The following is a 22992-nucleotide window of genomic DNA, read 5'->3' as shown; positions in this document are numbered from 1 at the left end:
TCGCCATCCTGTTGCCCTATCTCGTTTATCAATTTGGCCACATTTGTCACATACGGATGGCAATCCACTGCAGGTCTAAATTAACAATTACTCCTATTTCACCATAAATGCAGTGGCGATTACATCGCCGCAGATATCTATTTTATTCCCCACGTTACTGCATCCACAACATGCAAACGTATACTATCGCCCGTAATAGTATTTGGTAATTACTTACTCAGTGTATTCTATTACCGTATTTGCACATTCGGTGCAATTCGACCAACATTTTTAAAGATCAATATTTCTCCTACATTTTCTATTTTATGAGAATTTTTCATTCTTTTCGTTAATCATATTAAAGGAGTTCCAATTGAATTCAATCGTACAAGTATTTCATATATTTCCAGTAGTTTGAAAGTGTCGATATATGTATGGCCGATAATATATCATTTTACACCTAACTCGACACCCAGCAACATGTTGCACACTTAAAATTCTGCGACGGTCTAGCTCGTTTTCTTCATTGACAAATTCTTCCAAGAAACCTGACGTTCGACGTTAATCGAGCACGTTGTATCGCCGCCGCGGAATACGGTTAACTGCGACCACGTTGCAGCTCGTGCGTTCGTGTGGGTGTACACATTAAACGGATGGTCGGGCGCGCGTTCAAGCCAGCAGCATATCCGGTCTCGGTGATTTAATGGAAAGCGAAGCAATCTATGCGTTTACCTTTGTCATTATCGTCGCACGTGTGCCGCCTCTGTCTTCTGGCGTCTCTGTTCGTCAATTTTCCTTTTTCTCCCCTTGTCTCAATTTCTCGTTTTTCTATTCCGGCCGCTTTGTCTTCCTCTTTTCCGCCCTTAATTCGATGCAAGAGTTATTCGCTGGGAAACGTAACAGCCTACGAGCTTGCCAGATTAGTTCTGAATATAGTTGGCTAGAGTCTGCGAGATTCTCCAGATTGCCATGAATATTTGACGGCGTACGACCCCAAAGGTGTGCTTTCCAGGTGGAGAAAATGCCACCACGTTGGATCACGTGGCTTTCCATGTATTCATCGATTCTAACTGGTATCGTAAAACGACCGTGCTTCGATCCTATTTTGGTCTACTTCGGGCAAAGTTGGCTGCACCGTCTTGTTAAAGCCGCGAACCATCTGTTCATCGTAGTAGCCTGTTTAAATCAGCTATTGATTAGCAATTTTCATTTTCGGAATCATTGATCCATGACTCAGAGTGTAACATGATTTCGTGTCATAAATCGAGGCGAAAGCTCTCTTTCAGAACGCGTTCGTTATTTTTGGATCACTATTACCACACTTCGCCACGTCGTGTTCATAGTACATTAAATTTAATGAACGCGTTAACGAAGCTGAATAGGTACGTTGCTTGGCGCAATACGTGTGTAGGACGCAGGCCACCATCAAGCATTCCTGCGGATACGTAATCGTTTTAATCTTTCCGCCATGTTAAATAATTTAGATTACCTCGTATTTCTTCAGGATAAGTCTCGCAGGTTCTATCTGACTCCATTCTTCAGTGTCTCACACCAGGATCGTTTAAGCGTCGTATAACAATGCTGAAATTCTTTTCTCGCCTATTCAAAGTACATTTTAATCTCCAGTTACCCCCGAATATATGTCAAACCCGATATTTTCTTTTCTCCGACCGTGAATTTCAAAACGAATTTAGGAGCTTAGCGGGACAGCGTTAAAAGGAATTCGCGATTCTCGCGCACAATGTCTCTGGGGCTTGGTCCAAAGTTATAATATGTTAATGCGTGGAAATTTCCCTAACTTTTATAACCCAGCTGCCATATAACGTTACGTTACACTTGCTTCGAGTACGAGCGTCTTCCCAATAGAAACTTCAATTCATTTATTTACTTCTCGTAGGATATCTCGTCAAAGTGCATTGAATCAATTTGAAAATGGATCTCTGTGAAAGTTTTGAGGGTAAAGTACCTAAATCCTTGCCGCAGCGGTCATTTAAATATTTCGTTAATTAATACGATTTCAGGAGAATTGGATCGGACAACGGAGCACGTAAAATCTATTCACCGATTAGGGGAATTTTTTTTACGTTTCCCCGTGCTACAGTCGCTGTTCTTTCATGTAATTGATTCTCGTTGTTCCATCGGATGATGTAACGGTAATTAATAATCGTGTGCCACGACAAGGGTTTTATCGAAAGCTACTTTTTAACGGCGCATCGTAGCGGTGTCACGTTGCTTCCTATGGCGCTCCGAGATCGCTGTGATTTCCCCATACATAAAATGGGAAACACGTACGCGAACACAACACGAGAGGCACGTACTCGATCGAATCGTTAGAAAGCAGAGGCTGTAACTCGAAGCCGTTCCATCGATTTTCAATAATTTTTTCGTATCGTGCTGCGAAGTTACGTCTCTCTCGACGTGGTATTAAAATATTATCGAAACGGCATGTCTCTTCTATCTCGTCTGCCGCGAATCACGTCAATCAATTTCAATGGGTTTTTCCTCTTTTTTAATACCAGTATCCGATGCCGGTTGGCTCCGAGTTGCGCAGTTTGTAGCAATCGAGTGCAAAAATGTAAAAGTGGATGAAAATTTCGTTGTAAAATCATGGGATTGACGTGAATCGCGAGAAGTCGAGTGCAAGCGAGCATTTTGTTTTATGAGTTTCCCTGAGTGTCATCGATCGCACATTTCAGCCTCTCCTTTTGGATTAATTTTATACTATCTTATTATTTCCCTTGGTTCTAGACGAAAAGACCGATCGTTCGGCCGAAAAATATATAAAAAAAATTTCGTTTTGCAAAATCTGTCAAAAATTTTGGCCTCGTGTATTTTGTATTTTTTTATGTTTCGATAAGTTTTCAAGTCATCTAAGATTTTCACGTTGAACAAAATTCTCAACTCGTAGTTGCAAACGTTGTTTCTTTTGGAACACAAGTAGCCTTAGTTACACGTGTTTGGTTGAAAATCATAATTGTGTAAGTCAGCTCAGCTCTCGAAGTTAATCTTCGTAAAGCTTCATAGAATCTTGATAGCAAAAGACAATTATCATTTCGCTATAATCCCAAGTCTTTTAAGATATTAGTCGGTAAACACGTTCCTGACTCGAACGATCAATTACGATCGACCACGAATAGAATAAGTCAGCAAACGATCCGTCCCTAACATTAGATATCGGCCTTTGACAGTGAATAAAGCAGGTGGAACTGGCCGCGGAAGAGCGAATTAATCAGTTAGTTAGAAACTCGGTCGACATTAGAAACCCATCGTGTTCACGGAGCAAGTAACTAGGCCAACTAAAACTACCTGCCCCTAATAACTATCCTACTCTCATGAAAGTTACTCCCTTTCCGCATACCTCGCTTTGTCGATATAAAAGGACGCGAATGGAATTTTATGTTTAGTCAGCGATTCTTTCAGCTATCCTTCGATTACGAAAATATACCTCGATTTAACGATTTCGAATTCTTTGCGACAGCTCTGAGCCGTTATATCGATGTCAGCCGTCGTGACAGCTGTATCGACAATATCGCATCGATATCTGACGTCGAACGAAGCAACGCCTTTGTCGTCCCGCGTCATTCAGAGCAACGGTGCTGAATATTTTGCGTCGCACCATGTTATGGAAAAAATTTCTCGCCCTTCTGCTCACATTCCTACGAATATCAATTATAATGTAAAGCATCGCTACATTACGAATGTTTATGCAAATTCGTATTTGTATGAATATCTAGTTGTATTACTTTACTGAACCAGCTTAACTTAACGTTTTAGCAATTTCTATTACTGACAGAAACTTATTGTATAATTTGTTGGAAAGATATTTCGCAATTTAGCGATTCTACAATCTCCATCATCAGTGTATAATTATAATTATAATCAATATTCTGTTAACCGATTCAAAACAGGGGCAGACGTTGGGTCATGCGATCTCGGAGATATCTCTGAGCAGTAACCAAGGATTCAGTATCTGGGTCATATGCAAGGATTTACATGACCGGTCAATTTGTGGATTACAGTTCAATAAGTCGTTGAATTAGCGAAATGAATTATCCAAACCATAAAATGATGATTGGCTCTAAAATCAAGTAAAAAATAAACGTTCGAAAATCATTGCGATTAATTTGATAAAAAACGTGCCAAAGGTTAAGTCGAAAGTAAAAGATATATCGTTCGTCTGATACAAAACTCGTTTCACGCTACCGCGATAAACATCACCGTTGTTCTTTCCAACAAGACACAGGGGATGATTCTCGTGTCTCTGATGTGCATCCTCGCGATTCGTGTAACGAAGAAGCGCGAACCAGAGGTTCAATCTCTCAGCGTTTCCACGTGTGAATCGTCGTAGAAGAAACTCAGAGTTAGAAGAGAAACAATTCTTTTGCTTCTCTTTGAATCAATTTCGTGTTCACGTACGGCGGACGTATTCAAGTGGGAAAGAAACGATCGCAATGGTACGACCCTTTTAGCGGGATAATGCCCTGTTCCCTCGATATTATCGCTAATTCCCGTCAACCAGCACCGCGATGAATAATAGTCTGGAAACGAGCGGTTCACAGAAAAGAACCGTCTAGTGGTGTAATTAAGAAATTCTTCACGGAGACGCGACGATGGACTACCATTTTAAGTTGCGCGCAAAGGTAGAGACCAACGGGCAAACCTATTTACTTGCGACCCTCGTGCAAATTCTCGCATCTGAGATTTTCGTCGCAACGGGATAGCCTTTTCTGTAAACAGAGACGAATTGCTTAAAAGCGAAGCCTTTATGCCGGCCAGGAAAGGAATGGAGCACGGTCTAACGAATTTCTCGTACCGCCCACGAGTAATGGCTCGATTGTCAGTCGACGGAATTCACCATGACGTTTTTCACCGCGCCACTCTATTTGTCTCGTGGTTCTACCACGGCTGTCCTTGTGCTACGTGTCTACACTCGGTAAGCTCCTTATAATTTCTACTGGAGGGAAAACAATGCTTCACAGAATCGATAGCGTTCTATTGAAAATTTTCCTTGTTCCGGATCTCTTTCTCAAGAAAGAACGTGATTCTATACCTTGTTGGTAATTAAGGAACGGAAATTTCACAATAATGCTTATTGTCCGACGATTCGGAAATTTCTCGCGAAATCTTGCCAGATTGTTTGGAAAAATATAAAAACAAGGATCGATTTCTTTGAAGTCGTTGACATAACGAATGCAGCGTTCTCGCTTTCGTGTCGAAACGACGAGGCCGCTTTTCCGGCCGATATTATCATCGAAATCGAGCGCGGACGGCGCTGGGAACAGGATCGCCGTCTTTCGTGGGATTATCATTTAAATTGGCAATCGATACTAGACCAGAATTATTCCTATCTCCTTTTCTTCTCTATTTTTTCATTTCATTTTTGTCCTTTTCTTCCTCCTATCATTCTTCCCTTCGTTATTTCTTTTTCTCATTCGTTTCACCATGTGTATGTTCACCATGTAGTTACTGTTCACCCTATCACATTAGACGTCGCACAATTTAAATGTATCACCACAAAATTTTTGAAATTAAAAAATAAATTCTTCCCTTTTCAGGAAAGGTTATAAAGCTTTGTTTCTGCTCCATATTTGCTTTCTCGCTTTTTTCTTGGCAAACGAACTGGATGAAATGTAGTAAGAAAACCGTAGCGACGCATTCTTGGATGTTTGCCTTTGTTGCATCGTCGTGGAAACACCACGGAATTTTTGCTCCATGGTAGAGCTTTCTTTTATCGATACAAAGTCAGCAACGAGTATCAAAAAGGATTCATCGATGTCTCAAGCACACTCTTTCTCCACGCCCTTTATTTTCGTGTCTGTCAAAGGGTTATTTTTCCAATTAACCATGAAGAGTTAGGATCCATTGCCGTGGCCATGACGTGTACACGACAAATCCGCTGTTTCATGCCTCTGTGCACACGATACCGGAGCAAACCTAAGCTTGAATGGCTCCATCGAGACTCGTAGCATTTGATCTGGTTACACAACCTCGGCACAGAATTCTCCTCCCCCTCCTCACCTTTGCAAGCCTGTAATTCCTTTACCGATACCAACCACGTTCGATTACGTTTCTTCGATGAACATTAATTTCGAGGTTCGCCGAGCCGGACTCCTTTGTTCCACGATGCTTCTTCGTTTTTGCTTCGAGGCATTTATCAACGTGCACGCGTGCATCCAATGCATCCATGTGCATTGTCTCGCGAAACGCATCAGTTTATCAAATAAAACACGTTTCGGCATTTTATGTCGCCGTAAACTTTCTTGTTTTACGTTCCAGTGTCTTCGTCCATGAAGACACTTGTTTCGAATAGCTCGTGAACTAATCACGCTTGCATCGCTTTGTTTCAGTACCTTTTTTTACGTAGAATTACGAGTGACTTCTCCGCGTATTTTTTGCGTAATAACGCAGAGCGTACGTCTTCTATTATCGAGGTGAATTTTAGTTTGACAGAATTTGATAGAATGTGACATTCAGATGGCGAAGTTACGTAAGAGTAGCTGACGTGAGATTCTATAACGTTGAATGAAGCGTAAATTTTGAAAAAGTAACAACTTTCGTATAAGGAAATAAAACGAGAACTCTATGATATCTCGTTTGTATAATATATGCAGAACATTGCACGTAAATTAATAGGGACCACAGCAAAACGTTTGAATATTTATAATTAGCGAGTAAATCATTGCCGTTTAAACAGTAGCATTTCATATTTGTAACGAATGTCGGAGATTAATTTGTAATTGTAATTACCATTATTCTGGATTGTTTGTTCGTTAACATTGTAATTTTTTGTCCTTTCCTTTGTTTCTACTTTTCTATTGATTTTACACACAAAAGAAATAGAACGAGGGAGAGAAGAAAAAGGGAGAGAGAGAAAGAGAGATACAATTACTTTGATCACTTTGAAAGATAGCGTCATTGAACGAAATGATAATTTGTTAAAAAATTTCGCATGAATGCACTTATTCGTACAGGTCGGCGGAGGCGGCGAGAAATAAACGACGCAAGAAATTTATTGTTATCGCGGAGGCGATATCGCGAAAAATTCACGTTTCACGCATCGAAAGTTTTCATCGAAAGAAACGCGTGTTCCCAGGCGAAAATTACTCGTTACGAAAGGTTAAAATGAAATTTCCTACTGCACCCGTGTTTTTACGATCTTCGTCGATTAACGGTGTACGGTTTGCTTTTATTACCGCGTGGAACACAGTGAGAATTAAATTTGTTATAATATTTTAAGATACGATCACCGAGGTAGCTATAAATCGTTGTAATATCATTAATTTGCTACGAAATAAAATTCTGTCGTATTATTTGATCTATGTTAGTAATTCTCTCTTTCTCCCTGCGTAACATCGAGTCTATTTTACGGCGACGTCGTCGTTACGATCCTTCTTTTCTTTCCATGAATAATTTCGAACCAGGAAGCACGGAGAAGAAATCTGATCTCTCGCGTCAACTGTCGATCCATTCTTCGCCAATTATTCGAATATTTCCATTCTTCACGTAACTGGAAATATTTGATCGAGCAGAAATAGAATTTGCTGCAAGTTCCCGAAAACTTTATTAACCGTACCGAGTTTTACTGTTTGGAATATTTGAAAATTACCGACGATGAAAAAACGCGTATAAATCCATCGTGGGTAACCAGTTGTTTCGAGTTCTAACTAAGAGACTCGGCCACTATACGCCAGGTTCCCGAAAGTTTAATAATTAACGATGTTTTTACAAACATTCCATCGAAACTTCTTCGAGCAAATGATTCATGAATTGCGAGCGCGACCGAATCAATAACGCGCTCGGTGCCATGAATCAGGCGAAACATGACATCCGGTACACACCGAGTGTAACAAGCGTTGATAAAGATATTTCATTACTCTACTTTTGGAGCAGACTTAACGGCAACACGTCCCTTACTATATACATATATATATCTGTCCCCATCTGTTTCCAAAATTAAACGAGATCCCTGCAAAACTTTTCCGTTGGATATATTTTTAGCACGGTCTTTATTATATTCCGAGTCTGCTTCCCTGTGATTACTAAATCGAGAAACAAAACGCCAGGCTGCTAAAAATCGCTACTTTCTTCGAAGCAAATCAACGTGCATAAAATACGTAAAACGTTAGATTCACGTACTAATTTATAAAATTACGTGAGGCTATTTTCTAAATCAATCTACAGCGAAAACAAGCTTGAGAAAACAACGTCTGCCTAATATTCTCGCAAGATCTTGCAAAGAAAAGAATATCCAGAGGTCTCTACAAGCTTCATCAAACTTTATTCAGAGTGACGTCCTGCACATTTTTCTTTTCACGAGACGGAGTCAATGCTTTGATCAAGGAAAATACTCAGCTCCGTTTTCACTGCGATAGAGCAGCGCGAAGGGTGCAGTGATTTGTGTTTCTAATCTCGAAGGGGCATCCAAAATGAACGCAAACGGTGAATAGACGTATCGACTGTAACGGAGAACGAACAAAAAACGTCGTCGATGGAATTGCAACGTCAACTTTTTGGTATCGGTCGAGACTCACCTCCGTTCCCTTCTATCGAGCGGCTCGAAACGTCGCTCGGACCAACCGATACTTCTAATTGCTCGGGCTTAGTCGGGCCAGTCAGTCGATACTCGGTTTGGATCGAAAGAACGAATGGAAGAAAAGACCAGTCTGTTGTCACGAGAATTGCGTTTTTGCGTGCGGTTCGATAACACGGTCCCAGGCACGGCGTGACAGCCATCGAAATAATTCTTCAAGGAGAAACGAATCGCCTTCTGTGCTCGATAAACGCCAAGAAAAGTTCCGGGAATCCTAGAAAGCAACATCCAGATGAGGAAAAAGTATGAAGTGGAGGAAACTCGCGGGGAACACGGTCACGAAACTGTGCCAGTATCGAGGGTGTAACGAATCGAAGGTACTACTCGGAATATTTCTGTTGCCTAGCTGCGTTTAATAAGAGCCGATCACGCGATGTAATTATTTTCTGTTGAAAACGGAGAGACGAAAAAAGAAACATGGAACTGTTAGCGAGCGATTAAACTTCGATCGATCGAAACGATCGGATCGTTTCCTGACGTGCGCCATTAACTCTTAAAGAAAGGACAGGATGATGATGAATTTTGTACGGTCAGTAGATTAAAACTATAATTGTAACGGGGACAGATTGAAAATTAGGACAGTTAAGTAGTACGAGTCGAGCATGGGCGAATGGGTGGCATCAGACGTTACGTGTAATAGTGGTACCGAATTGATTTCTGGGTTATACTTGTGGGATGCTTGTGCACGTATGGTATGTAGTCGAATATAGGTGGAAAAAGTTTGAAAAAGCAGCCACGAGTACGCTTAAACATAGAAGAACCGCGGAGGCAAGTAGTGCGACTCAACCATTTCGTCGAATCGCAGGTCGCTTTGCTTTCTGCGTCTCGTGCTATTTTCTTTCAGATCTCGGTTACACTCGTGAAAGGCCTTTAGCACCGAGTCGTAAAGCAGGAGCACGAAACTTGTCACAAAAGCGAAAGAACGCGAAATTCCAACTATAGCATTACATCCTCTTTAAAGAGAAAGGAGAAAGAAGAAAAGGAGGGAAGAAAGTCGCGAATTGAAACGCGTCACGATACCGCAAACAGGGTGTTGCGTCGCACCGCGTCGCTCCTTCCCCCTTTTATCGAGGTCCAACGCAAACCAAGTGGAACCAAAAACCGCGACAACGTGTCACGCTAGTCGGTTTTTCCACTCGAGTGCCGCAAATCGATTCGCAAATTTCGTTTACCGCACGCATTTCCAACCAAAATCTGCCCGTTTACACGCTTCTTAATAAAAATCCTCGACAACAGGCGGCGTTCGCCATGATTCTTTGACAAACTCGCCCCTCGATCGAAACAACATCGGCTAGCTGGATTCTATTCCCGCGCAGCACGAATTATATTAGTTGCACAACACGTGTCGAGTTTCGATACCTTCCTTGACTCGATCAAATCGCGTTTATATAGGAAATCCGCAAGACGCGAATAGTATCGATACCTCATCGAATGGAACCATTACCTCCTGAGCGATCCTCGGTTGGTCGGAGCAAACTCGCGTACACACGTAGATTAATCACAGCACCATCCACTCGGACGATCGATTCGTGATCGTTTAAGAAAAAAAAGAAAAAAAAGAAAAAGGGACCAAGGAAGAGATCGTAAACGATAGAAAATTGATATTCCTCGCGGCTAAATCTCGATCTCGACGTAACGAACCGACAGACGGAGAACGGAACAGTGTCGATCGACGACGGGAAAATCGACGATGCGAAGGTGCACGTGTTGCCGCGACGTGCGCCCACGCTAGACTGGCGCACGGTCGGTCGCTCGGTTGGCCGCCTGACTCGTCGCTGACTCTCCCTACTGCGTGGTTGGCCGACCGGCTGGATGGCGGGGTAGTTCGCTGACTGCATGGTAGAATCGCTAGCCGGAACAACCCTTTCCCTTGTTGCTCGCCACTCTTCGCGTCGGCCCTCTGTTTTCTCCGAGACCAGCACTGCTGAATGTTAGAGTCACACTCGTGTTTTGAGTCTACTGGAAAAACTTTTCGATTCGATCCGCCGTCGAGGACTAAACTTCGCTAACTGGACTTTTCCTGCAGAAAGGAAAAGAGAGAGAGAGAGAGCATTCAATGTAAATTTTCCAACGTCGTTCGTTTTTTATCGACCATTTTGTAGGACGCTGAGTACCTTCGAACCGAGCCGTGCAGAGGAAGGAAGACAGTCGAGTCACGTACTTCCTTTCTTTCAATTTCGACGTCCTAAAGATATCTTTCACTGCATCCTCGTGATTTTTTCATCGGGAATCTGAAAGGTGCTCGGAGCAGTTCCTAAATTGGGGAGAAGAAGGTTGAGTTCGAGTTAGATACGCCGTTGGATTTAAGTTTCTCTGAGAAGCTTTGGCAGTGTGCATTATCATTCAGATCATTATCCCGTACCGTCGTGGGATTTGTCGAGACTCCTCGTGCGTGTTTCCTCCTCGCGATCGAATTGACTTAATGACACTTTGATCTCGCGGCTGCTTGAAATCTAGTTTCGCGAAATTCCAACGATGCTGCGGCGATGCTGAGTGCAGCTTCTATTACCGTAAGTGTGGGCTATAGACACGCCGTTGAAACTTGCCCTATGACAAGCGAACGCGGCAGATTGCATTGAATTCACACCCCAACATTAAGTAGCATGCAAATTATTGCAAGCGGAGTTTAATTAAAGTCACACGATCGACACTGCGGCACATTGAAATCCGGATCCTGATAATTTATCCACCGAGCAAAAAGTTTACGCCCTGTTGGAATCTGTGTTGGCTTCTGATCGCCGCACAACGAGCCGGAAAACTATCCAGCGCAAAGGTTCTTTCGACTACATCTCCATCGAATTAACCACGCTGAGGCAGAGAGGAAACAGTTGAGCGGAACAGGAAGTCGTAGAATAGAAACTAGCCTGTCTGATGCACCGGTCCCGTTCAACTCGCAATTCCCATTACTTTGAAGTCTCTCACGGAAGAATATTTGCCTGTCTGTCTGGCGTCACTCAGCCCCTTTGTTATTCCACGGCTCCTCAACGCTTTTCTTCCGCTGGTTGGTCGATCGACCTAACTTATCATCCGATCTGTGCCACTTTCAGCTGCTTAACACGTTCGAGTCGTTACGCGTTAACTCACGCACGACGAGTCGTATTGATTTAAGAGTTTCTTAACTTCTAACTTTTGCCAAACGTTTCTGGTTTTGTTCGATCGGTTATCCGGTCAATCTCTGCCCTTAATAGCGGCTATTAGACGCAATCAGCTACACGATAACGCGAAATTATAGAGAATCACGATTATGCAATTACTAACCTTTTTGGGTTTCGCGGAGACGAAAGAACGCCGCGTGTCTTCCATATCACGAAGGCTTAAGTTAACCGTGAGAAGACACGAACTCGAGTTAATAGCGACTGTACATTCCTACCTGAGCTCTACCAAGCTGGATATATTCTATTCTGGTTTTATTTCCTCATCGTTTCAATTATTCTCGTCTTAGTTGCTATCTTGTTCTCTTCAAGAGTTTCATCGCACATCTGACATTTTGAATCGTTTCGTCACTTAAACATCTACCTGAAAATGAAACGTTTCGAAACTTCAGGATGTTCTATTTAGAAAATTTCATGTTTGACACCGAATTAAATTATGCCAATGCCCGTTGAAGCTTCAGAGAAAGACACGGTTTGTGGCAAAGAAGATTTTTAAGCTGCCAAGATTATAAGTCGTCTTTATTTTATATTCTTGTTCCTTTTATAAAACACATCGTGCAAATATACTTGAATATTTTACAATTCATCCATAGAAATATTAATAACTCGCGCAAGTATTAATATATTCAAAGAATTACGAACGTATTTGCAAGCTTTTCATTTTACCGCACCGCAACGGATATGATTAAATCAGAAATTAACGAAAATATTCATCGCATATAGGACAAGCTATTTTCAACACGGACGAGGACCGATACACAGAGCACTACGTTGCACAGGAGCCTGTAAAATTCTCTCAAGTTATTGACGATCGCGGACCCAGGCTCATTTCCGCGTTAAACCAGAATTTCAGGACGATAAAACGGCCGAGTAACAGCATTTTTACGCGCGAATCTCGCCGTTGCGCGATCGAAATCAGGATAAATCCCATTCGTCGAGAGAGACGCGACAGGACAATATGAACGGCCCGACAAAACAAGCAGCCTCAAAACCGCGTTGTTTTATTATCAATGGAAAAGATCGTGAAATATTCAGCGCGCAATTATTATGATACATCGATTCATCGATGCGACGTATACACAAACTTTTATCATGCGAATACGCGGTGTCTGTCGATTAACATCGACATTACAGCGTCGTTCGTCAAGATGAGAAGCCGTGCGCTCTTCACACTGACGTTTCAATCGCGATTGTTCCACGCAAATCGCTTTTTTTTTTTATCGTATATCGTGCATTTCGAACGATCGGCTTTTGTTCATACGTACGTTACATCGACTAAAGTCGGTAGCTAGGAGACTGCTTCTACCGGAGAGTTTCACAGAATCGATAAAGTATCGACGATACGTCAAATTCGATGACGGAGAAGGTGGGGTCTTAGACCTTGCATCGATTAGATTACAGTTTTGGATACTTTGGTGACTTACACCGTCGCATCGTCTAGTCATCTTTCCTTCATCAAAGAAGATATTCCGAGCGCGTGAAATTTAGAAATTCCTTGCAATAGAATTCTTTGCGTCGTAGTAACGTCCCGTGTGATTTTTACGACGGTCGGCGTTTCGTATTTCTGAAAGCCTTTCGTGACAAGTTAATGGGAAGAGCGATTTGTAGAACTGGGTGTTCGTTACCGTTTACACGTTTCACAATATTTGGCTGTTTATTACGTTGTATTGTTGATTCGATTAGATTAATTATTATACGAAGTTCTTTCAATTTTAAGAGGGATAAAGCTGCGATTTCGAAATCAAGAAATTTCAGAATTTGTATTTCCACATTTCCTCTATTTTATAATATTCCGTTTTTCCTTCCCTTTCAGTGAAATATCGAGTCCCCGCTGCACTGTCATCGCCGGATGCAGAGGATATAGAGAAAGAGGACTTCAAAAGATCGTGGTAAGTAGATTCAAGTTTATAGAAGAAAATTTTATACAAACAGAACTCGCAGAACGTAGATTTTAGAAAGAATATACGGAACTAAAGATTCAGATAACGAAAAGATAATAGTGAAAATATGCCAAAGATTTTTGTCTGATTAATGGTAGCATACGACTCGTGTTAAAATTTCCCGAAGTTTCATTACCGTAATCCATTCTACATTCTCACAAAACATTGTTCAACTCAGCTATGGGACCCGGGGCATAGTAAAATCATTTGATAGCAACAAGATAGAATGACAGATAGATAGAAACTCGCGGCGAAACAGTTACAGGAAATGATCGCGTGTGAAGCAGTTTTTCAGGAAACGTAACACGGACCATAAATCGCGGCGATTTGCGAGCGGACGCGTTCGTTTTGCCAGACTTCCGTCGCGGGGCAGAAGAAGAGCCGCGCGGTTTGACGCCTTGATTTCAAGCGGCTCGATGATCGCCGCGTGACAAATGGCCGTGGCGCGAAAGCTAGCTCGTGGCCTGGCTGCACGCACACGCCGACACAATTAATGGGGATCCTTGGGGATCGCGAGAGGTGGCCGACCGGAGATCGAAAATATATCGTGGAATACGAATCGGCGACGCGAGTTAACGGCGCGCGACGCGACCCTCCGAGTGATTTACGATCGCGAAATTCGAGGAAAGGAGAATTTTAGTGTCCCCTGCCGTTTACTCGGCCCCTTCTGTTTCAAATCTGCCATTGCGAGAAATACCGCGGATTACGACCGACTAATGCCTTGATTTACAATCTTTCATAAAAATGTTCGAACGCTTGTAGGAATTTTTTACGCGCGTATTGCGTGTCTTGTACGAAACGTTTCAAAATTTCGTTAGCGCTGTAACGAAGAAAAAAATTTCTATCGAGATAAATAGTTGGCTCGGCTCGCCGGAATGTCTAACTACGAAGAGAATATTCTATTCGTCGTGTGTATACTGAAACTCTAGAGCGAGGAAGAACATAAAGATGATCTACTTAATCGTAGAAGCTGAAGCACGACTAAACTTAGTGAAGTAGCAAATTGCGTGTTAAACGAGCCAGCATAGACGTGCAAAAACGAAATCATTTCACGTGGAAAAATTGGAAGAGAAAGAGCGCATGTAGCCTGTACGTCAATCAAAATTCACTTTTTTCTATTGTTCGAGCTGCAAACTGTTCTCATCAACTCTGGAAGCTGTATTCGAAGAAAAATTGCCAACTATACTCCGGATCTGTTAACAAGGGATTCGCTATTCCTTATCATTAAATTAACGTTGCTATCGATACTCGAACGATGAAGTACGACGCCAGCGAGTGATATTAATAGCCGATGGTGATAAATTACTTGAATGGTGATAAACATTAGCGAATGATTCGCGATATTATAAAACGTTAACACGAAGAAGTACTCCGTCATCGAGAGATATTGAGACAGCTGAAATATTAGCGAACGCTTCACGTGCAGATCAAACGTTCGATATACGAGTTAATTACGAGCAAAACATTGGACGAGTGAGTATGCGAGCCTCGCACGAACGCGTTCGATGTGACAAACACAGAGAGCATAGGAGAAAATGGAAAGGATCGGCGCTCTCATCGGAGGCGTTCGATTGCAACGACGTGTTGGAACTGACGGTGCAGCCACTGCTGGTGTACCGTTTCTTTGCCAGGCTTTAGGGTTCAAAGCAGCGTATCTCTGAAAGCCACGGAAAAAAAGCGGTAAATACACGGCCACATTGGGATCATGATCAAACAGCTGCTCGCATCTCGCTATTCACCGGCCAATGAATGCGCTCTGCAGAACTTCGCGATAATCCTATGGCTTATATCGATTACCGTAGCACCGCTCCGCTGGCGGTTGTTTCTCAAGGCGTGAAACAACCAGCCTAAGAAGGATTTGTAACTGGAGAGCACGGGTTTTAAGGCAATCTCCAGACCGCCTTCTCTTGATTAGTTCCACCGCTGGAACTGGATCGCGCAACGAGACTCGTTTAAAAGTTGATTCAAGCTAGTTGCCCCTTTCTTTCTCCTCCTCTCGTTTTCTTTCCCTTCTTCGTACGAGAACTACAGGAACTTGTGCTTGTTCCGTATTGGAATTACCGTGCCCCGATGGCTGTATTGAAAAAAATGTCACGCTGTTCGTCGTTTATGTTGGCGTCGCATGCAATTTTTCGTTAACTGAATGCAGCTGGCTACATTGTTTAAAGCTAATCAATTTAGCACCATTACCATGTAAAATTGACGCGCCTCGGAGTTTAATCAATATTTGAGGATTATTGTGGATATGAAATGGCCGTTGCGCGTATTTATTTACTCTCGGTGAACGATAAATATTTACGGCATTGTTATTTTATCGTTATGCCTTTGCGCGACACTGTTCGACCTTCAATTTCCCGAGTGTAAACTGTTACATTCCAAGCTGCGTTCTTCTCTAACGAGAAAATCCAAAAGATTGGCCAGATGTAGTGAATCGTACTACAAAAACGGATGATATGTGCACTTCCTAGTCAGGTCAAAGCAAATTGAATAGTTTTGTTGAAATCTTCATTCGCCTAATTAACGTCGTAAACGAGTGAATTCTTACGATGTGGATACAAATAGCAGGGTTTAATCGTCGCCTCATTACGTAAGATGCTACGGGACTGGAACACCTTAATCCTTAACAAACAGGGGAATCGTTTGCGTTCGCGTCTTCTCGCGTCCCCAAAGCTTCCACTTAAATCTTCACGTAGCTTAATTATCTCTACACCCAGACAATGAAACGATTTTAATTTTCTGGCCGATCCTTTCTTTTTCATTCTCTTCCCTCCGATTCTTTCTTTCGTTTTATCGTCTATAAATATAAATTCACCGACTTGGCGCCCATGAAATTTCGTTTGCCAGCGCCGCGTACAACTTCCTCGACGAAACTTCTTCGAGTTTCCTTACTTTCCATGGGAATATGCGCCGATAAAGTACATTAAACGCGGTAGGCTTGTATCCCCGGATGAAGTTTAATTTTAATGCGCCAAATATCGGGAAACACGGATTGCCCCTCGCGAAATTTCGTCGTAACGGCAACGGATTCGGGGAATAACTGCGTCGAAAACACTTGGGAAATTTAGCTAACGGTGAATTTCACGACTCGATCTGCTTGAAGATTCGTGTTTAATTTAGCATGCTTTCAGCAGACACGGTGACACTTTACGGATAAATTGCCGCGACATAAGGTAAACTCGCGGAATGATTCGCGATGTGGCGAAAAAATATATAGCGAATGACGATAACCTCGATACCTACTGAGAATTGTATTTTATCGTTCCATTTAGCTTCCTGTATATTTTTCTGCCTCTCTTTTATAGCCGCTATTTGTTAGACGCGAAGATTTCCACATTCGCATAAAAGGTGTGGTGAACATTTTTACGCTAAATCGCATTTAGCAAAATGATGTGGCAATTGGGGGGATACAAAAATGCGTGAAAAAAAATATGTTTGAAAAAGAGGACGACAGGACGAGCGAATATAAAATAGTAAAAGCGACAGTTTAAATTCACTACAACTCCAAATTCGGCAATGGATGGATATTTTTGGTCCAGGTAGTTTTTCTATTTGCGTTCCCGTTCCGCCATGCGTATCGTTCGATATATCGAGTGCGGCCAAGCTCGATATTTTATTTGCATAATACCTCGGAATGAACGAATTTAGGAAAACATTTCAAAGATTACAATTTTTCAGTTGATCGTTGCAAATGATCGGATACGTTTTCGTTTTCTATCTGAAATCGTTCCGAGATTATATTACATCGTTAAATTCCATTGGAGCGTCCAAATATAACGGTAATGACATCGATTTAATTTCATCCAGATTTTCAATGTTTGAGAGAAAACTTAGAGGCGTGACAATATTTTGAAGATGAGATTGCTTGATCAATTTAATCCTTCCTAATTGTATCTCAAATGAACCCTGTTCCGTGAAGTCACGCAGCACGTCGCACCACTTTGACAACGTATGATGGATATTAGTTTGTCAGTAGACACCTTGATGAAGCTCGATTATAACGACGCCGTTATCAACAACGTTATCAGGTGAACTACACGTCCGAATTATGTTCTTCTTCGTGTTTGAAATTCGAAGGTATATTTTCTATACATCTGACTCCTTCTGAACAATAATTTATTAAATTAATTTAGTGAATTGTCAAACAGGTAAATTGTTTTGTTAATTTTCAACGTGATATCAAACAGACTATTTACTACATGCCTCTGAAACATTTAAAACGAGCATGAAATTATGTTATTTCATCAGTAGTTTAAAATGAGGAAACATTTATACATCCTTATTTTCATATATTATTTTCATATTGTTGGTCAAAAGCTATGCGTCTTACTACTGAGAATTCGCAGTCAGTTAGCAGGCTTAGTGGCCAGCGAGTCAAGAGAGGTGGAATGGATAATAATATTTCAATGTTTTATATAGTAGAAAATGGTATAGAAAATTGTAATATACCTGAGTTCATTTGCAATTAAATAAATCGATAATTAAATAATCGTAAAACATCTAGAGACGTGTTAACGAGCCTTCAAATGAATCACCTAAGTCTTGCTAAACAATCGACTGTACGCTTGAAAATGGTCGTAACGCAGGAAACCACAGGATCCAGTTGCCTAACACAAGAAACCGCAAATTTGATTTCAACTCGCAAGAAACTGTACACTTTAATCCATTTTATCTCAGCAAATTATTAAACTTTACTTCATCGCATCAGCGTGTTATAAAATCCAATTTCTTAACGTCGAACCCATCCCTTTTAACTCCTAACGTTACCAGAATTCCGAAACGTCCAAATATAAGTATGTTCCACAGTCCTAAATGCTAAATTTACCGCAGCAAACACGAGACTCTTCAATACCATCCTCGTAGACGCTTTCCTCTTTAAAAACCATTCACTTCAAAATTAAAGATACAGGATGAAAGGTGAAAGGCGAAAGGCGAAAAGTGCGATATTCTCGCAAGTTCGCCGCTAGCGCTTTCGGCGGCATCGATGTCAAGGATACGCGTCAGGTTCGCGCATACGTCATCGCAACAATCTAACGCGTACTCGGTAGTCGGATCATATATAATGCGTTCCACCGCGCGGATATACAGAACGGGGCCGGTAAACGACCGAAATCTGGACGCCGATAACATACGTACACACGTATGCACGGCCATTGCATACGCATTTGCATCTGGCATCCGACGCAAGCCGGCCCCTCTCGTGGATATGCATGAAGGATCGAGGCGAAATTTTGGCTAAACTTGAAGCGCTCGCGAGTTCCGAATACAACGTCAAGGACACGTGTACGACCACCCTTGAAATTGCATCGACTATCTTATTTCCACGCTCGATCCCTCAACCCTGCAGCTTTTTATCCCTATTATATTTACAGAATCGTGGAACACCGCGCGGAAAAAGCACAGAAAGCTGACTTCTTCGTTCGTGACTTTCAAACATTCCTCGTTCAAGGTACTTCGCTTGGGAGCTTGTTTCTGTAATCCGATGGCAAGCGGCTTCGTCGTTTGCGTTTTCGATTGGTTGCTCGTTCGTAGTTTCGATATATAATGCGAATATATAATGCGAATGTGTATGCGTTAAACACAATTCGAAATTTGACTGACATTCGCAGCGAGACACGCGAATTCACAGATCATTGGCTTTCCTTTTGATCTATCCTTTTTTCTTTCGAATTTGAAAATGTTGAGAATAAGTAAATGGTAAGGTGCACGCGATGGGAGAATAATTTAATATCTTGTGAGTCTAACGAGAAAAATTGCTAGAAGGATACGATCGAAGGAACGATTATGACTATGTAGCCGGCAATTAGGGTGTTTCGTGCCGGCTGATACCGAGAGCCAAGCACCGTGTTTATTCAAAATAATCTTTTGAACTTCTGTCGATAAGCCGTAGTAACGTTTTACCGATAAATCCATTAAAGGATATCTGTCATTTTCTATAATATAAAACTCGTAGTCGTTCGAGAACACAAGCATAAATAACACACAATACCAAACGTATAGTTGATACATACATATTCGTATCGTCGTTTTCCTGTTTTACAAACTAAAAATATGAATCAGTATGACTCTCATTTATAGGCTTCAACTTAATTAACCATTGAATGAGGCCAACACTGAACAGTTTTTACAAAATAAACATCACTCGAAGCTTCATTCGCCAAGAACAATAAATAATATTGTTATACAGGCTAACAATAGCGATATTAATTGAAAAAAGGAAGGATCATCGATCGAGCAACCGTATGACACAAAGCGGTGAGCTTAGAAGCAACCACGAGCAATCTCGGAATTGCACCGATAGTATCGGTAAAAGAGAAGAATTAAGCAAACGAACGGCTCGGCTTATTGCTCCCATCAGCTGAATCGAAGTACCAGCCGGGGCAATAATTGAATTACACCGTGTACGGTAGGAAACAAAAGCATCGGGCGAATTAAATGAACCAGCTGCTACACGAGCTTATACTCGAAAGCTAGAGAAGCTTTCCCTCTGCCGATGGTAATCGCGCCGTACCACGCGCGTCCGATATTTCCTCGAGATCCACCGTGAAGTTCTGCATTTCGTGAGTCGCTTTATACCGCGCTCGCTCGCGGCGATTCTCGTCCGAAAAGTGCAATCTTCGAATCCGGAGAAGCTGCAGACGCTCAGATGGAAAAGAATAGTTGTCGACATTGTGTTTCTTGGCTAGGAGGCGACGGGACGAGTAAATGTACCGTGTATTCTGCAAGTATTCTTCAAGAGATCTGTAATGGTATAGGTTTTATAGCTGAGAGGCGAGCGAAAGCCTTGCAAATTCAATCGGGACAACGTTGTTATCGAATAACCGATTCAACGAGGAAGGAATTTTTGATTTATATTGACCAGCAATCGCCGCATTTTAAACGAATATCGTTGAAATTTTCCCGAAACCAATTCACTTCGCCACGTGCACGTATTAACGTCAAAGAGAATAACACGTAAATAATAATACAGCTTGTTAAATTTTTATCGTACTTTTATTAGTGTTGGAATATTAGCAAGAGTTACTCGTTGTATGAATCTACGTCTCTATGTGTTGTGCAACTGTTAATTATTTACTATGCCACGCTAAAAATATCTTCCTATACAATTGAAGTTTCTTAGGTGGAAGAAATAAAAGATGTATATCGAATCGAGTAACGACAGATCAAAGGTCTCAAAAGCCAACTAGGTTAGAAAAACGAAAGAAAGCGGAGATACTGGATTGTTCCTTTCGGAGAGGAAACGTCTAAGAAAGAGAGAAGTGACGGCCGAACGTCTAGGGGATTCGACAACTTCTTGAAAATGCCGGCCACGAATTTACCCTGACCGCGCTGCCATGCTGGGAAATCAAATCCCAACGGACAGTAGCCGAGCCTTTTCGTCTCTTTCTGTGGCGAATACTTTTGCAGACGCGAGCGGAAACTTTCGCTGCCGTTAAACGAGTCAACTAAACTTCCAGTTTTGGGAGACCAGAAACGTATTTGAAATTGCGACGATGAAAAAGAATACGATATCGCGTACGAATATTTGTCCAACTTCGTTCGCTCTGTCCCCGCTTTTACGGCCCGGACGCTTTATTAGATGACTCTCGACTGAAACTGCAAAGATGTCAACGCGACTTCCGAATAAAAAATTCCGAGTGGAGAGCGTGTTTCGAATTTTTCATCTCGCGTCCAGCATCTGTCGAGATTCACCGATAATCGGAAGTTGGAGATGGGACGTAAATTATTCAAAGTTCTTCGATTCAATTGCGGAGAGTAAAAATATATTCTTAGCCGGAAGGCGGTCGAAATCGATAACACCATTGAATAATTTCTTCACACAAACTGTATTTTTGTCATCAAGTCTTCACGTGGCAACCTGCATCCAAATCAATTCACGTGTTTTCTCAATCAATTCTCAATCTTTATCAATAGCTCAATGTAAACACCACACGTATTATTTTATTACTTACGAATTACTTACTTCGCTGTCGCCTCGCGCAAATCTTCCACGCGGATCGTCTCTCCCGCTTTTGCTCAAAATTACGATACAGTACTCGTTTCATCATTTAGAAAGTATCTAAGCTTAGGTTTTTAACTTTGGGATTCGCTGTTTCTGTTTGGAATACGTCGCATCTCTGACATTTTTATTATTTAAAAAATTGCTGGCACACAGCAAGGGAGCGATGTGCCTGAAATAAAGAAGCACGTTTTGTTTTTCACCGATACATCGTGAAAAACTCCGATGGCTGCATATACGCGGTCCTCATTTTCAACGAATATCCCAAGATCGCTAGCTCGTTGTTGGACATCGAGCGGCATCGTTTAGGCAGATGTGCTAGAAAGCCCATTGCGGAAGAACTTCCATTACTTGATATCGCGTGAAGAACTGTGTCAAATGAAAATATATGAGCCTCGCTTTATGCACGTTCGTAGCTGGTGAAAGGAAACCGGTCGCAAGAAGCGACTAGCTCTATGAGGTGGCACTTCTTTCAGAACTTGCTTTGCAATGGACCATCCGGCTTGATAACGTATCAACTGGCTCGGTTATCAATGCTGCGAGTTTATTCAGTGATCTTAGATATTTAATGAAAAGCTTCCTCTAACCTTCTTTCAAACACAGATTATACGAACTACTCATCTGTTCTGTGTTTGGTCATTCTCGATTCAATCTGCTTTTCTGTTTCTGAACCCTTCGTGACGAGATTTTCTTTGATTAATGTAATAGGATCTATAGATTGTACACACAAGTTTGACAAAATGTGGAGATGGCAGATGAAAAACACGACAAGTCACAATCGATCATTTACGTTATAATTGATTATTATCAATGAGTTAAATTTATATCGCGTTATGTAAAACTTAAACCGCCAACGCTACAATGTAGCCTAATCCTAACCCAAATCTAAGCGAAGCTCTTTTTGCGAATATGTCAGAAACTAAAGCCTAGTCATACGTACAGTTCGAAAATTACTCCAGAATATCGAGCTTAATATCACATTTCAAGGCCATAGAAATCGAACAATTGTCTCTATTCGGACTAATTCTCGTCGTTTCTGTTTACGAAAGGGCTCGAAAATTATCCTTCAATTCTTTCCAACGATCGATCACTTTACTAGACGAATGGATGTTTTAATCAGGCTTTAATCAAGACTCCTTGGCAACGGATCCATTTTTTAAATTCGTCGGTAGCCCATCGCGGACGTGGAAAGTGACGCATTAAGAACCATTTATCTACGGTGAAAGAGAGCATCCAATCCGTTCTTTCCGCCGGAGCAAATGAAATTCCCCAGACTGGAAAAAAGGAAAACGCGACAAAGCGGAGATGATTTGTCAGGACGAATAGGGGATGAAA

The 22992-nt window shown here is 41.7% G+C and overlaps 1 protein-coding gene across 5 annotated transcripts in view; it reads right to left on the bottom strand.

Annotated features, from left to right (window-relative positions):
• The window catches only part of LOC100650649 (protein artichoke), a 175719-nt gene that overhangs the window by 74068 nt on the left and 78659 nt on the right, over positions 1-22992 (bottom strand). For 2 of the 5 annotated variants that reach the window (XM_012311229.3, XM_048408228.1), the window contains exon 1: positions 10014-10313. The exons of 1 other annotated variant lie outside the window; for it this stretch is intronic. The gene's annotated coding sequence lies outside the window, so the exon portion shown is untranslated. Of the gene's footprint in view, positions 1-8510; positions 8784-9992; positions 10314-22992 lie in introns of those variants that run through there. 2 more of the 5 variants (XM_048408226.1, XM_003397297.4) reach the window with 2 other exon arrangements.

Source organism: Bombus terrestris, chromosome 8 (assembly GCF_910591885.1).
Source record: "Bombus terrestris chromosome 8, iyBomTerr1.2, whole genome shotgun sequence".
NCBI classification, from domain to species: Eukaryota; Metazoa; Arthropoda; class Insecta; order Hymenoptera; family Apidae; genus Bombus; species Bombus terrestris.
Note: the sequence above shows the minus strand (reverse complement) of the source record. Positions and strands in the feature narration are given on the sequence as shown.